The sequence below is a fragment of the Chiloscyllium punctatum genome, chromosome 29, assembly GCF_047496795.1.
Source record: "Chiloscyllium punctatum isolate Juve2018m chromosome 29, sChiPun1.3, whole genome shotgun sequence".
Taxonomy (NCBI): domain Eukaryota; kingdom Metazoa; phylum Chordata; class Chondrichthyes; order Orectolobiformes; family Hemiscylliidae; genus Chiloscyllium; species Chiloscyllium punctatum.
The window spans coordinates 79832298-79846193 of NC_092767.1; positions in this window are offsets into that span (position 1 = coordinate 79832298).

A 13896-nucleotide genomic window follows, 5' to 3' on the forward strand; every position below is an offset into this window, starting at 1 on the left:
GAAACAGAGTTAATGCTTTGAGTCCAATTTGAAAGTTCCAAAGACCAGAATCATAACATTAACACTGCTTCTCTCTGTCCACAGAGGCTGCCAGACCTTCTGAGTTTTTCCAGCACTTTCTCTTTGTATTCTTGAGTGTCTAACACTGACTTCACTTTATTCCTGTTTTCGGGCAAGAGAGAATTGTAACAATGTAAAAATATCTGAAATGGATTAAAAGGTGTGACATTGAAAATGTCTAGGTACAATGGTAAAGAAAGTTTTAGTATCTAACCTGGTAGTTCAGGAAAATCTTATATTAATCTCTGGGAATGAATTGGTGACAATATGTTAGTCAGCTGTGAGACAGGCAATGGAGAGCCGTAGAATTTAAAACAAGGACCTTCGGCCCATCATGCCTGTGCTAGCTGTTTCAAAGAGACTGCCAATTAGCTACTGCTGCTTGCTCGTAGCTGGACAGCGTTCCCAATTCCTCTTTGAACATTTGCTTAAATTTGCTTCACTCATCCTTAACGATAGTGCAGCCTGCCTCATAAACTCATTACTTTCATATCCTAATCAAGACTATTCATGCCACAGTGGCTCATGGTCAGCACTGCTGCTTCCCAGCACCAGGGACCTGGGTTCAATTCCAGCCTCAGGCAACTGTCTGCGTGGAGTTTGCACATTCTCCCCGTGTCTGTGTGGGTTTCCTCCGGGTGCTCCGGTTTCCTCCCACAGTTCAAAGATGTGCAGGTTAGGTGACTTGGCCATGCTAAATTGCCCATAGTGTTAAGTGGATTAGTCAGGGGTAAATATAGGGGGAGGGTTTCTCTTCGGAGGGTTGGTGTGGACTAGTTGGGCCAAAGGGCCTGTTTCCACACTGTAGGTAATAGAATCAAATCTCTCCTAGTCAGTTACCACCTTCCTCACTTGGATAAATATTGCCTATCCATTTGTTTTAATGCCTTTCAGTCTGACCAGCTTAGTGATGTCAACTCTGGTCGCTGAAAAGCATAGCTAGTGGATTCAGGGCTACGTGTGAATTCGGGTCAGACACTGGGTCCCATGCAATGTCACTGCAACCAGTTCGGCAACAATCCCTCACCACTGACCCTCTGACAGTGCAGCACTCCCTCAGCACTGACCCCCCTGACAGTGCAGCACTCCCTCAGCACTGACCCCCCTGACAGTGCAGCACTCCCTCAGCACTGACCCTCCAACAGTGCAGCACTCCCTCAGCACTGACCCTCTGACAGTGCGGCACTCTCTCAGTACTGACCCTCTGACAGTGCAGCACTCCCTCAGCACTGACCCCCCGACAGTGCGGCACTCTCTCAGTACTGACCCTCTGACAGTGCAGCACTCCCTCAGCACTGACCCTCTGACAGTGCGGCACTTCCTCAATACTGACCCTCTGACAATACAGCACTTCCTCAGCACTGACCCTCTGACAGTGCAGCACTCCCTCAGCACTGACCCTCTGACAGTGCAGCACTCCCTCAGACTGACCATCCGACAGTGCGACACTCTCAGTACTGACCCTCTGACAGTGTAGCACTCCCTCAGCACTAGCCCCCGACAGTGCAGCACTCCCTCAGCACTGACCCTCTGACAGTGCAGCACATCCTCAGCACTGACCCTCTGACAGTTCAGCACTCCCTCAGACTGACCATCCGACAGTGTGACACTCTCTCAGTACTGACCCTCTGATAGTGCAGCACTCCCTCAATACTGACCCTCTGACAGTGTAGCACTCCCTCAGCACTAGCCCCCGACAGTGCAGCACTCCCTCAGCACTGACCCTCTGACAATGCAGCACTCCCTCAGCACTGACCCTCTGACAGTGCGTTGCACTGTCTGTACTTCACTGCATGTCTCTGCCTTTAATGAAGACTCTGGACAGGAAATTAAACCATTAACGTTGGCAAGAGGTAAAGTATTGAGTCAAGTCCAACCTTTCATTAATCGAAATTCTTCACCGATGAACATGCTGTCACTGGGCACAGTGAGAACAGAAGAAATTGCAAACGCTAAGCTTTTGATGTGAGGTTAGTGACTGTGGGTCATTGGATACTGGTGCTGCACTCATCTGCTTCATTTCAGCACAGAGTGAGCCCAGGGATGTGGAGACTCTAATGTCAATGATCATCATGAGCCCCTTAGGGATATGCTGTAACCTGCATTTTCATTCAAAGCTTTTACCATGGAGTGGCTACCACAATAATCTTACCCCCGTCCCTGCAAGGGAATGTGTTCACAAATTGCACAGCTGGCTATTCTCGGAAGATTAGTAAAAGACAGAAGAAATGGAAATATAGAAAGGGTTGAATGATGGAAAAATAAAATGATGCAGAAAGGAATAACAATAGAGAGAAGAGCAAATGAACACATTAATAACTGCGGTTGCACATTATAGCTCTGTTCATGTTTTACTAGTTCTGGGCCATTGTTTTCATATGTACACTTCCAACGAGTGTTTCTCTCTCACATTTATATTAATGAATCATAATCATTAAAACATTATAAATGCAATAAATCGTTTGGAATATTGTGAGCGTTGTGAATTCCTGTAACCAATGCACTGAGACAGATCCCTTTCCTTGGCCATCTTTATATTTTTATATTGAGGTAACAAAGAGCTCACAAATCCTGAATTTTCCCAATATTGAATGGTCTGGAGTAATTTCCAATTTTATGAAGCATAGTTGATGATCTATTTGCTGTGCTGTGAATCTACTATTTACAGTGTAGAATGTGATTCCAGACCCACAACAATTTAAATGCCCTCTGGGCAATTAGGGACGGGCAATAATGCTGGTGTAGCCAGTGGCGCCCACATCCTGTGAATGAATAAAAATATAAATGGGAAACAGATTTGGACATTTTTGAATTATGAATTTTGCTTCATTTGTTCAGCAAACATCAAATCAAATATTTCGACTCATCCTCTGTGCATCCCAAACAGAGACGGTCCCTTTGAGCCCAGCTTGAAAAACAGCTGAAGTTTCGATATTCAACAAACTAAACCTCACTTTGGTGGTAATTATTTCCCCATTACTTAAATGGAAGTCATAGAAATGGACTGTGATAATTTAGTCTTTGGGGAATGAATATTACAGAGGCAGACAGAACAAAATAATGTCGAGTAAGTTAATCTTTGTGTCACAGTGATAAGCCACCATTTGATTAGAGCTTAATGACCTGGAGAAAAGTCGCTCAGTATCAAAAAGGATATTATTAAGCTCTTGACAGACTTTGAGTGGTATGTTCTATGAAATGCAGTACAGTAATCACAAAGCAATTTTCAATTTGTTATCTTAGATTTTTCACACTTTAATCAGTTTTAGGTTGGTTCAGTCAAACTTAGCATGTTAGTTCTGCTCAGTTTGTCTGTCTTGTGTCCAGGAAGGAAGTTTGAGTGTTCAAATGCACATTTGTATTTGGGCATCAGTTGATCAAAATTCCTGGCTAAAGCTGAGGTGCTGTCCTTTGCACCTAGGCCTGCACTGGGTGGCATTGTGGTCAGTACTGTTACCTTACAGTACCAGGGACCCCAGTTCAATTCTAGTTTCAGATTGACAGTGTGTATGGAGTTTGCACATTGTCCCTGTGTCTGCGTGGGTCAGCTCTGGTTTCCTCCTGCAGTCCAAAGATGTGCAGGTTAGATGATTGGCTATGGGAAATTGCCCATTGTGTTTGGTGCATTAGCCAGAGGGAAATGGGTCTGGGTGGGTTAGTCTTTGGAGAGTTGGTGTGGATTTGTTGGCCCAAATGGCCTGTATCCACACTGTAGGGAATCTAATCCACAATGGCTAGGAATGTCCTTTGTGAGTTGCTTGTTCTTTTTATTGCTGTTTGTAGCAGGCTGCGTGGAAGCAGACCATTACACTTGCTGAGCTAATAACTGACCCTACTCTCCATCTCAACTGAATGATTAAGAATTTTCTGAGAAAGCAAAATGCTGTTGTTTTTAAAGTGTAGCAGACATGATGAGGAAAATTAGGAAGCATGGAAAGGAAGTGAATTCAAATAAAATCTAACAATAGTGTCAAGTGCCTGGAAACTGCTTCATGAAACATTAATAGGTTTGTCTCAAATTCATGTTAAGGTCACATTAAACCATTTTACATATTACTATGTATACATATCACATTATAGGAACTGCAGTTTAATTTCAGGATCAGAATTCCTCAGCAATATCCAAAGCTGAAATACATTGTTAGTGACAAACAAAATCCCAGCAGAGCCAAAACATGCCAATGTCAATAACTCATCTGGTGTAATTCAAAGTCTGGGGAAAGTGTTACCAATATGAAGAGACCAAAACTCTGGACCATAATTATAAGTTGTCATTTACAAATCCAATGGGAAATTCTAGATAAACATTTTTATATGGAAAGTGATAGAGATGTGGAGCTTGCTCCCACACAGAGATGTAAAGGTGAATAATATCGACAGACTTGAGGGAAAACTAGATCACCATACTCGGTCAAAATCCTTCCTAACAGAAGTATAGTGTACCTCAGTCCCAAGGACTGCAGTGGTTTCAGAAGGAAGCTCATCATCATCTTCTCCAGTGCAATGGTCCAGCCGACAATGCCCACATCCTCTGAACAAACGCAAACAAATGAGGAAGAAGAGAGTAGAAGTATATGCCGACAGGATGAATTGAATTAGGAAAATCATTTGGAGCTTAAGCACTAACATGCACTAGGTTAGCTCAGTTGGCTGGACTGCTGGTTTACAATGCAGAGTGAGCACTAACAGTGTGGATTCTATTTCCAAGTTACCTGAGGTTGCCATTAACATCCCGCCTTTTCAACCTCTTGCATTGCCTGAGGTGTAGTGACCCTCAGGTTAAACCACCACCTGTTGTGTCTCTCTAATGAGAAAGCATTTGGGTCCATGGTTACTTTACTCTAAACACTTCCGAAGACCATTTGGGTAGGTGGCCTGTCTCTGTAGATTGCTGTAAAATCCTATTCCATATCAATGGTGCTGTTCACAGAATGTCATTCAGCTGCTGAGCGTGTCATACTGTGACAGTTACTCAGTTCATACTGCTCCTACAGCTCTCTGTTGTGGGACTGTCCCTATTTACCAACTGGTCCAAAGAGTGTATGGGTGGCATGGTGGCTCAGTTGTTAGCACTGCTGCCTCACAATGCTGGGGACTCAAGCCCGATTCCACCTTTGGGTAACTGTGTGGAGTTTTCACTTTCTCCCTGTGTCTGTATGGGTTTCCTCTGGGTGGTCCAGTTTCCTCCACAGTCCAAAGATGTGAAGGTTAGCATAGATTGCCCATGTTAAATTGCCCCTCATATCCAGGGATGTGCAGGCTAGGTCGATGATGATGGGCAAGGCAGAGTTACAGGGATAGGGTGGGGTGTGGGCTTGGGTGGAATGCTGTTTGGTGGGTCAGTGTGGATTTGATGGGCCTAATGGCCTGTTTCCACACTGTAAGGTTCTATTATACTGCTATTCTAGTCTCCAAGGTAGTTCTGATCCCATCTGGGGCTACAATGCCCCAAAGTACATTCAAAATGGTGTACACCAGGGAGTAACACAAGATATTTTGGTATTTTTAATCTGTTTAAACAGCAGAGCCTAGAGCACACAGCACTGTTCAGGTTCCTGTTTGGATCATTATCTGCAACTGATCAATAGATTACTAAACCTGAGCAGGAAGAAACACAGCTTTTAGATCAACCTCCAGCACCCAGTGGTAGTCAATTATCTCAACAGTCCTGATATTTCTGGTATTTGAGGGGATCACGTAGCCAGTTGGAGCATGACCATGGAGGGTTAACTTGGCTGCAATCTTCCATTGTCACCTTGGACACTGCCAAGTACAATAATCAGTGGTTGGCAAGGAATAGTTGTGACAGCTGTTTATTAACAGTCCTGGAGATGGTTTAAGTTTCCAATCGCATGACTCACTGGCGTCTTCAATACTTGAGTAATCTAAACATGCTTTAAAAGTCGACATGGGGTCTCACCAGACAGTGTGAGTAACAGTAATGGCTTCCCTGCTCACTGATTCAAATGAATGCTATGTTCCTGCAGAAATTACAGATGTTAATGCTTAACCTCAAAACTAGGAGACCTACAAAAACAGTAACTTATTTCCAGGCTTCACTCTGTGCAGCAGAATCTCTGTACTCGTTCTCTATACTCTGACAGTATTTTCAGAAATGGGGCCAACGCTGTACAGAAACCACATTCCTCTTGTTCTTGACTTTGTTTATCCTGATGCTCTAATGGTTTTGCCAGGTTTAGTTCCCCTCGATTACCTTTCTGAGTGACCAATCATCACACTCAAATATCAACAGACATTTGACCCAGTGTTGGAGCTGGTGATTTCCACTGAGTGTGTGTGATCAGATTGAGGGGGTGGGGATCAGGAGTGTTGGTGGGGGACAGGGTGGGGATTCTACTTGAACGAGCTCAGAATAAGGGAGTTTTCCTGGATTTTGTTCTGAAAATGCAACACTTGTTCTGACTGCTTCACTGTCAGTTTCCAGTCGGGGTCCCTGAACAGCAAGCAGGAGCTGGAAATGAAACTGTGTTTGCTACTCCTTCACCAAGGGTACCAATCAGCTCGGAATCGAGCTAATAGACATAAATGTGATCAATAAACTTATAAACATGCAAATCTAGAATGAACACAGGTTCTAATCAAGAAGTATCCTTACTTGTGCTGCCTTGGTTTTACCACACTGGACATTCTGCACTGTTGTGGCCATTCTATCTGAGAAAGTTAATGACCTTGTAGACAGTGCAATGAAGATTCACCAGAACATTACCATGATTAGATCAGATGTAGAGATTACACAAACCCACCTTGATTTCCCTGGAATATAAACAGTTAAGCAGTGATTGAATTAAGGATGTTAGGATTTTGAATGGAACTGAGGAGATAGCAACATTTTCCTATACTGGGGGAATTCAGGGAAAAGAGGCATAATTTTCAAATCTAGCCAAACTAGACAGGGGAGATGTTCAGAAGCACCTCTCAATTAGGGTTGGAGAACTCTCTTCCATCAAAGCAGGCAATACCAGTTCAGTTTTAAATCTGAGTTTGACTGATTCTCACTCCAATGGTTATTAATAGATATGGATTCAAGACGTACAACAGCATTAAGGTAGTGATCAGCAGTGACCTCATTAAATGAGGCAGTGGGTATGATGGGCTGAATGACCTTTTCCTGATCCTATGTTTTAAGCTCAGCGTATGGAAAGGGACAGAGGCTTGACATTCATTTCCATACAGTCAGATCCATTGTCAATTTTTTGATTAACTTGGGGGATCTTTGAAAATGTTGTTTCAAAGGGAATGGAATATAAAAATAATAAAGTCTTGCTGAAACTGGACACGGCACTGGTCAGTTCACAGCTGGAATACTGGAAACAGATCTGGTACCCTGATCCAAGGAAGCATATACAGAGATTAGAGGCAGCCCAGGGGAGGTTCACTAGCTGATACCGGGTATGGGAGTGGGGGGGTGGGGGGGGGGGGGAAAGGGTTGAGTAGATTGGGCCTGTATTCATTGGAGATTAGGAGGAGAAGAAGAAACATTTATTGAAACATATAAGGTTCTGAGGGGATTGGACAACCAAATATGGAAATATTGTTTCCCCTTGTGGGAGCGTGTCGGACAAGAGGGCATTTTCTGAGATTAACGAGTAGGTCACTTAACTGAAAGGAATTTTTCTCTCTCACAGTGGAGTGGATCTGTGGAATTCTTTATCACAGAGGGCTGTAGAGGCTGGGTCATATATATTCAAGTATATTCAAGGCTGAGGTAGAGAGATTTTTAATCAGGAAGGGGATCGAGGGTTTTGGAGAAAAGGCAGGAAAATGGAGTTGAGGATTATCAGATCAGCTCTGATCTCATTGGATGACAGAGTATATTTGATGGGTCAAGTAGTCTACTTCAACTCCCATGTGGTAGAGTTTACAGGGAGGTTTCTGGAGAAACTCTGAAGCTTTGGCAGCATCTGCGGAGAGAAAGCAGAGTTAACATTTCAATTTCAGATGGCCCTTCTTCAAAACTCTTCAGACAGTTCCGAAGAGCACAGAACATAGGACAGTACAACCCAGGAATAGGCCCTTCTGCCCACAATGTTGTGCTGAACCTGATGCTAAATTAATCTTAATCCCTTTCTGCCTGCCCTTGGTCCATATCCCTTCAGTCTTTGCATACCCATGTGTTTATCTAAAAGCCCCTTAAATGCACCAATCATATCTGCCTCCACCACCATCCTTGGCAGCACATTCCAGACTCCTACCACTCTCTGTGTAAAAAACTTACCCCTCATTTCTCCTTTTGAACTTGCCCCCTCTCAACTTAAATGCCTGCCCCCTAGCTTTAGACATTTCAACTCTGCGGAAAAAGATTCTGACCATCAACCCTATCTCTGCATCTCATAATTTTATAAACTTCTATCAAGCCTCCCCTCAGACTCCATCGCTCCAGAGAAAACAGCCTGAGCTTTTCTTGCCTCCCCTTATAGCCCATACTGTCTAATCCAGCAGGGTCCTGGGAAACCTCACCTGCACCTTCACCAAAGCCTCCACATCCTTCCTGTAATGTGGTGACCAGAATTAATGGAATACTCTAAAGCTGCAAAATCACATCCTGACTCTAGTACTCAACGTTGTTGTGGTTCTGTTCGCCGAGCTGGGAATTTGTGTTGCAGACGTTTCGTCCCCTGTCTAGGTGACATCCTCAGTGCTTGGGAGCCTCCTGTGAAGCGCTTCTGTGATCTTTCCTCCGGCATTTATAGTGGTTATACCAATTAATTAGTTAGACCTGACCTGCCCTGCACAATGCCATGCTGACTGTCCCGAATTAGGCCCAGCTTTTCCAAAGGTGTGTAACTCCTATCCTTCAGTATTCTCTCCAATAGCTTCCCAACCACCAATGCAAGACTCACTGGTCTCTTGTTTCCTGGATTATCCCTATTTCCCTTCTTGAACAGAGGAACAGCATTAGCTACTTGCCAGTCCTCTGGGACCTCTCCAGTGGTTCGCGATGATACAAAGATCTTGCTTAAAGCCCCAGCAATTCCATCCCTTGCCTCTCTCAGTAACCTGGGGTAGATACCTTTGGGCCCTGGGGACCTATCTGCCTTAATGCTCTTAAAGAGACCTAACACCATTTCTTCCTTATTCTCATAATGCCCGATTCACTTTAACCCTATTTGCCAAGTTTGTTTCATGGCCCCTTCTTGCTCTCCTAATTCCCTGTGTGAGCTCTTTCCTGTTTTCTTTATATTCCTTGTGGGCCCTGTCAGATTTTAGCTTCCGAAACCTTATTTATGCTTCTTTTTTTCCTTTTGACTAAATTCACATCCTCCCTCTTATCCCAGGGTTGCTTGCCATCCTTGTCAATCTTAGTCAGTCCTGAACTCTGATCAGCATGGACCCAAAGAAAAAACTCTAAACATTAACTTTGTTTCTCTAGATATAGTTGCAGCCAGATTTGCTGGGTTCCTTCAGCACTCTCTGTTTTTGTATCAGATTCCCGGCATCTGCAGTTTTTTGCTTTATGTTAGTGAGATGTCAGTATAAAGGGGAATAGCTTCATCTTGCTCTCAACCTAAAGGATTCTTGTGGATCTCAAAGGAGCTGTAAGATTGTTAAAGCTTCGAGATGAGTGGTCATAAAGGTGGTCGGAACGAGGTACACATTGAGGAAAACTCAATACTTTCTGATCCAGAAAGCAGGTTGTCTGAGTGTGGGGAACTGTGAAGCATACCTGAGGCTGCTGAATCATTGTGATTCTATTTTAGCAAAATCAATGTCATGGCCCCTTGAAGGCAGCATTTCATGAAAGGATTTTTATACAAAGCGAGTGTTTGCACATCTGTTATTCACCCGTCTGTTTATTGTAGTTTTCATGATTAATATGCTCTACAGTGGCCAGCTTCACTCTCGATTACAGAACCAGCCTGCTACCATCTGCCACACCACATTAAACATCTAGTCAATTTAAATTCCTGGACTGAGGGAGGGGTGGTGGGAACGGTGAATCAATCTGAAGTACGGTCTTTTACCTATCTGCCACATTGTCACCTTCCACCCAAACTCACTTTCTCACAAGCTATTTGTTTCAGGCTGTTTGGGTGTCCTCATTATGGATTTTGAATGTAGGTGATATATCATCCACAGAACGGTGTCAATAAATCAGCAAAAGTACAAAGGAAGCTAATTCCTGCATGAAGTTTACATGGTTCATGGCTGAGAGCGATACATTATCTCAACAATTGCTTCACTTCCAGTTTAGCATCTCAGAGGTAAACTAAGAGAACTGTCCTAGCAAATCAAGTTCAAACCTTTCACTCCAAGCAGCTCAGTTTAAATCCAGCTCAGAACTAATGAGATCTAATATTCCACTGTCTGCTGTCAAGAAATGTGGAGCTGCTGGTGTTGGACTGGGGTGGACAAAGTCAGAAGTCACACGACGCCAGATTATAGTCCAACAGGTTTCTTTGAAATCACAAGCTTTCAGAGCGCTGCCCCTTCTTCAGGTGAAGTGATTTCAAATAAACTTCAGTTTTCCTTAATTTGTAGCCAGTGGCAACCACCTCCATGACCACTCATCTAGAGGCTTTGACCATCTTGCAGCTCCTTTGACATCCTCCAGAAATCCTTCATGTTGAGATCAAGAGGAGGTTATTCCCTTTGGGACTGATGTCACTAATACAACGCAAAGATGCCAGGAATCTGAAACAAAAGCAGAAAGTGTTGACGAAACTCAGCAGGTATGGTAGCAATTTTAGAGAGAGAATCAGAGTTAACATTTAGTGTCTTTGCTTCAGAAGGCTTCACCTGATGAAGGAGCAGTGCTCTGAAAGCTTGTGATTTCAAATACAGCTGTTGGATGAAAACCTGGTGTTGTGTGACTTCTGATGCTAGCAGTAAATGTTCTATATGAAATGAGCTCTACCAGTCTCAGCCTGGCTTTGAATGGGATGGAACCTAATTAGTAAACTTTCTGAGAATCCACCAGCGAGAGGGAAGGAAATCAGACACAGTAATTGTAATGCATTCCTCAGTTTGTTGTATATTTGACCTCAGGGCAATGTAGAGGTTACACTGTTTTAAGGATACAATTGGTTGATTGACAGTATGTTGAAATATTTCAGCAATCACAGGATTTCTACACATGCTCCAGTTTCTCAAGTCACTCCATAGGAGTTTTTTGTTTAATTTAATTCTGAGAGACACTGCCCAAAATCAATCAAAAAATGTTTTGTTTGCTCGCAGGTTACATTTTTATACATAATTCTTTTGTCATCCAGAATATTTTCATCAGGGAGTCTCAACTTCCAAGTTTTTTTTGACTGATTCATCAAGAGCTTTGTATGAGGATCATTGCAGTAGGTTATTGCAAATATAGTCTACTCGAATTAACATTGAGAATTATTCAAATTGTTCTCAGATAAACAATGTTGACAATGCCAGTATTTGTTACTTACCCCTGTTTAGTCTGGATGTTGATTCAGTGACAAAGAAGGAATGAGGTGGAAATGACTTTGGACTAAGTCCAGGAGACAGTGCTCTTTGGGGCTATCCATTTGGTAGTTGGTTGGTAATGATCAGCAGTGACAATGGAGCTGCTTTTACAATCTTTTAATTGAAGCATTTTCTGACATTTGTCACAGGTTTTTACTTTCCATGGAACACCTCTAGCCCAAATGAACAATAGGTTTCGCTTCGTGTCCCATCAAAAAACCAACTGCTAATTATCCCTTGTGTTCTGTGTGTTTCTTAGAGGCTGTTGGTTTATTGTGCTCAGTATAGCAATGCCCTGCTGCATCAAATTGGTAGGCAACTGCTTGTTCAGGGATACCAACCTCATTGCATTCTCCAACATGACTGGGTCTATCAGTGACAGGAGATGTTTTCTTGTCTGGTTGCTACTATAAGAACCAAGTGAGTTGTGAGTTGCTGCAGACAGAGCTAGGTAACTAAATAGACAGGAGCCGACTAAGACTGCAGCAAAGTTAAGGTGAAGCATGTGTCTCCCTGTTTGCTTACAACTGTATAGAGTCAGAGAGTCATCAGCATGTACAGCACGGAAACAACTCCTTCGGTCCAACCCATCCATTCTGACCAACCTAATCTGGTCCCATTTGCCAGCACTTGGCCCATATCCCTCCAAACCCTTCCTATTCATATACCCATCCAGATGCCTTTTCAATGCTGTAATTGTACCAGCCTCCACCACTTCCTCTGGCAGCTTATTCCATACACGCACCACCCTCTGCATGAAAAGGGTGCTCCTTTGGTCCCTTTGATACCTTTCCCCTCTCACCCTGAACCTCTGCCCTCTAGTTCTGGACTCCCCCACACCAGGAAAAAGACTATCTATTTATCCGATCCATGCCCCTCATGATTTGATAAACCCATCTAGATGCCTTTTAAATGCTGTAATTGTACCAACCCCTCAGCCTCCGATGCTCCAGGGAAAACAACCCCAGCCTATTCAGCCTCTCGCTATAGCTCAAATCCTCCAACCCTTTTCTGAACCCTTTCAAGTTTCACAACATCCTTCCGATAGGAAGGAGACCAGTGCTGCACACAATATTCCAAAGGTGGCCTAACCAATGTCCTGTACGGCCGCAACATGACCTCCCAACTCCTATACTCAATACTCTGACCAATACATACTAAATACCTTCTTCACTATCCTATCTAGCTGCGACTCTACTTTCAAGGAGCTATGACCCTGCACTCCAAGGTCTCTTTGTTCAGCAACACTCCCCAGGACCTTCCCATTAAGTGTCTAGGTCCTGCTCTGATTTGCTTTTCCAAAATCGGCACCTCCCACTTATGTAAATTGTTGAGTCCCTTTCCTTTTTTTTATCATTTGTACTCCCTCTGATTCCCTAGCTGCTGTACCTCCACACCTATGATCAAACATACGACAGCCATAAACTCTCAAGCCATCATTGTTCAAATCAAGGCCTTGATTCTTTCGTTAAAAAATGGATTCATTCTTTCTTTCCAATATTCTCTCAATTTTGACAGCTGAATGAGCAGCACAACATTGGATCTTGTATTATTTTTTGAATCTAGCATCTTTTATTTTGTAGAAGTTATTAATTGAACAATTAAAGCTATTTACAATATATAAACTCTGCTAACTTCTCTTTGAAAGGAACACAATAAAAGATGGTGATTTAATAAAAAGTTCTTCCTTTGTGCAGTTCTTTGATGCCTGCTGCGTGTTATTTATTGTGTCTCCAAACATTGCAGATACTGAGAATCCGATGCTGGTTTGAGCTTGTCCTCTGAGAATTGCAGAGTGATTTGAGCAGCTCCAGCTCTTCACATGTTCTTGAAAGCAATCACTATGCTGTCTGCATCTGAATAACTGTCCAGAACCTTCCAAAATAACAGTCTGTCCGACACAAAACTCAACAGATTGCAGTTTGTACTCGTACAGAGGGAGCCTTGAAACTCCCTTCATCTTCAGGCTTTACAAATATGCAAAAGAACAGAGACAATTAAGAATAATATGGCCCTCTTAAAGACAACTGCCCCCAATGAGAATGTGCTTGGAAAAAAGGAAATGGTAGACCTGTTAAGCACATGTTTGCTACAATTTTGCACAGTACAGGATGAAGGTCATCCTCATCAGCAACCAGACTAACGGGGAGCATGACTGTTCACTTTGGAAATTCCATGTCACTGGTCATGGGTTCTGTGGGTCCTGGAGTGGTTGATGAGCCCAATCCTGGAACCCCATCTCCCAGCATACATTTGGCAGGTGTTTTCAGGAGTCACTGGCATTCCTTTTCTGTGCTTCTTTCTTCTCAGTAGATGCCTCGTCTGGGGCGAACTTTAACATTGGAATGTTATCACACACCAGCAGAAACATGATTCTTGACAGAACATAGC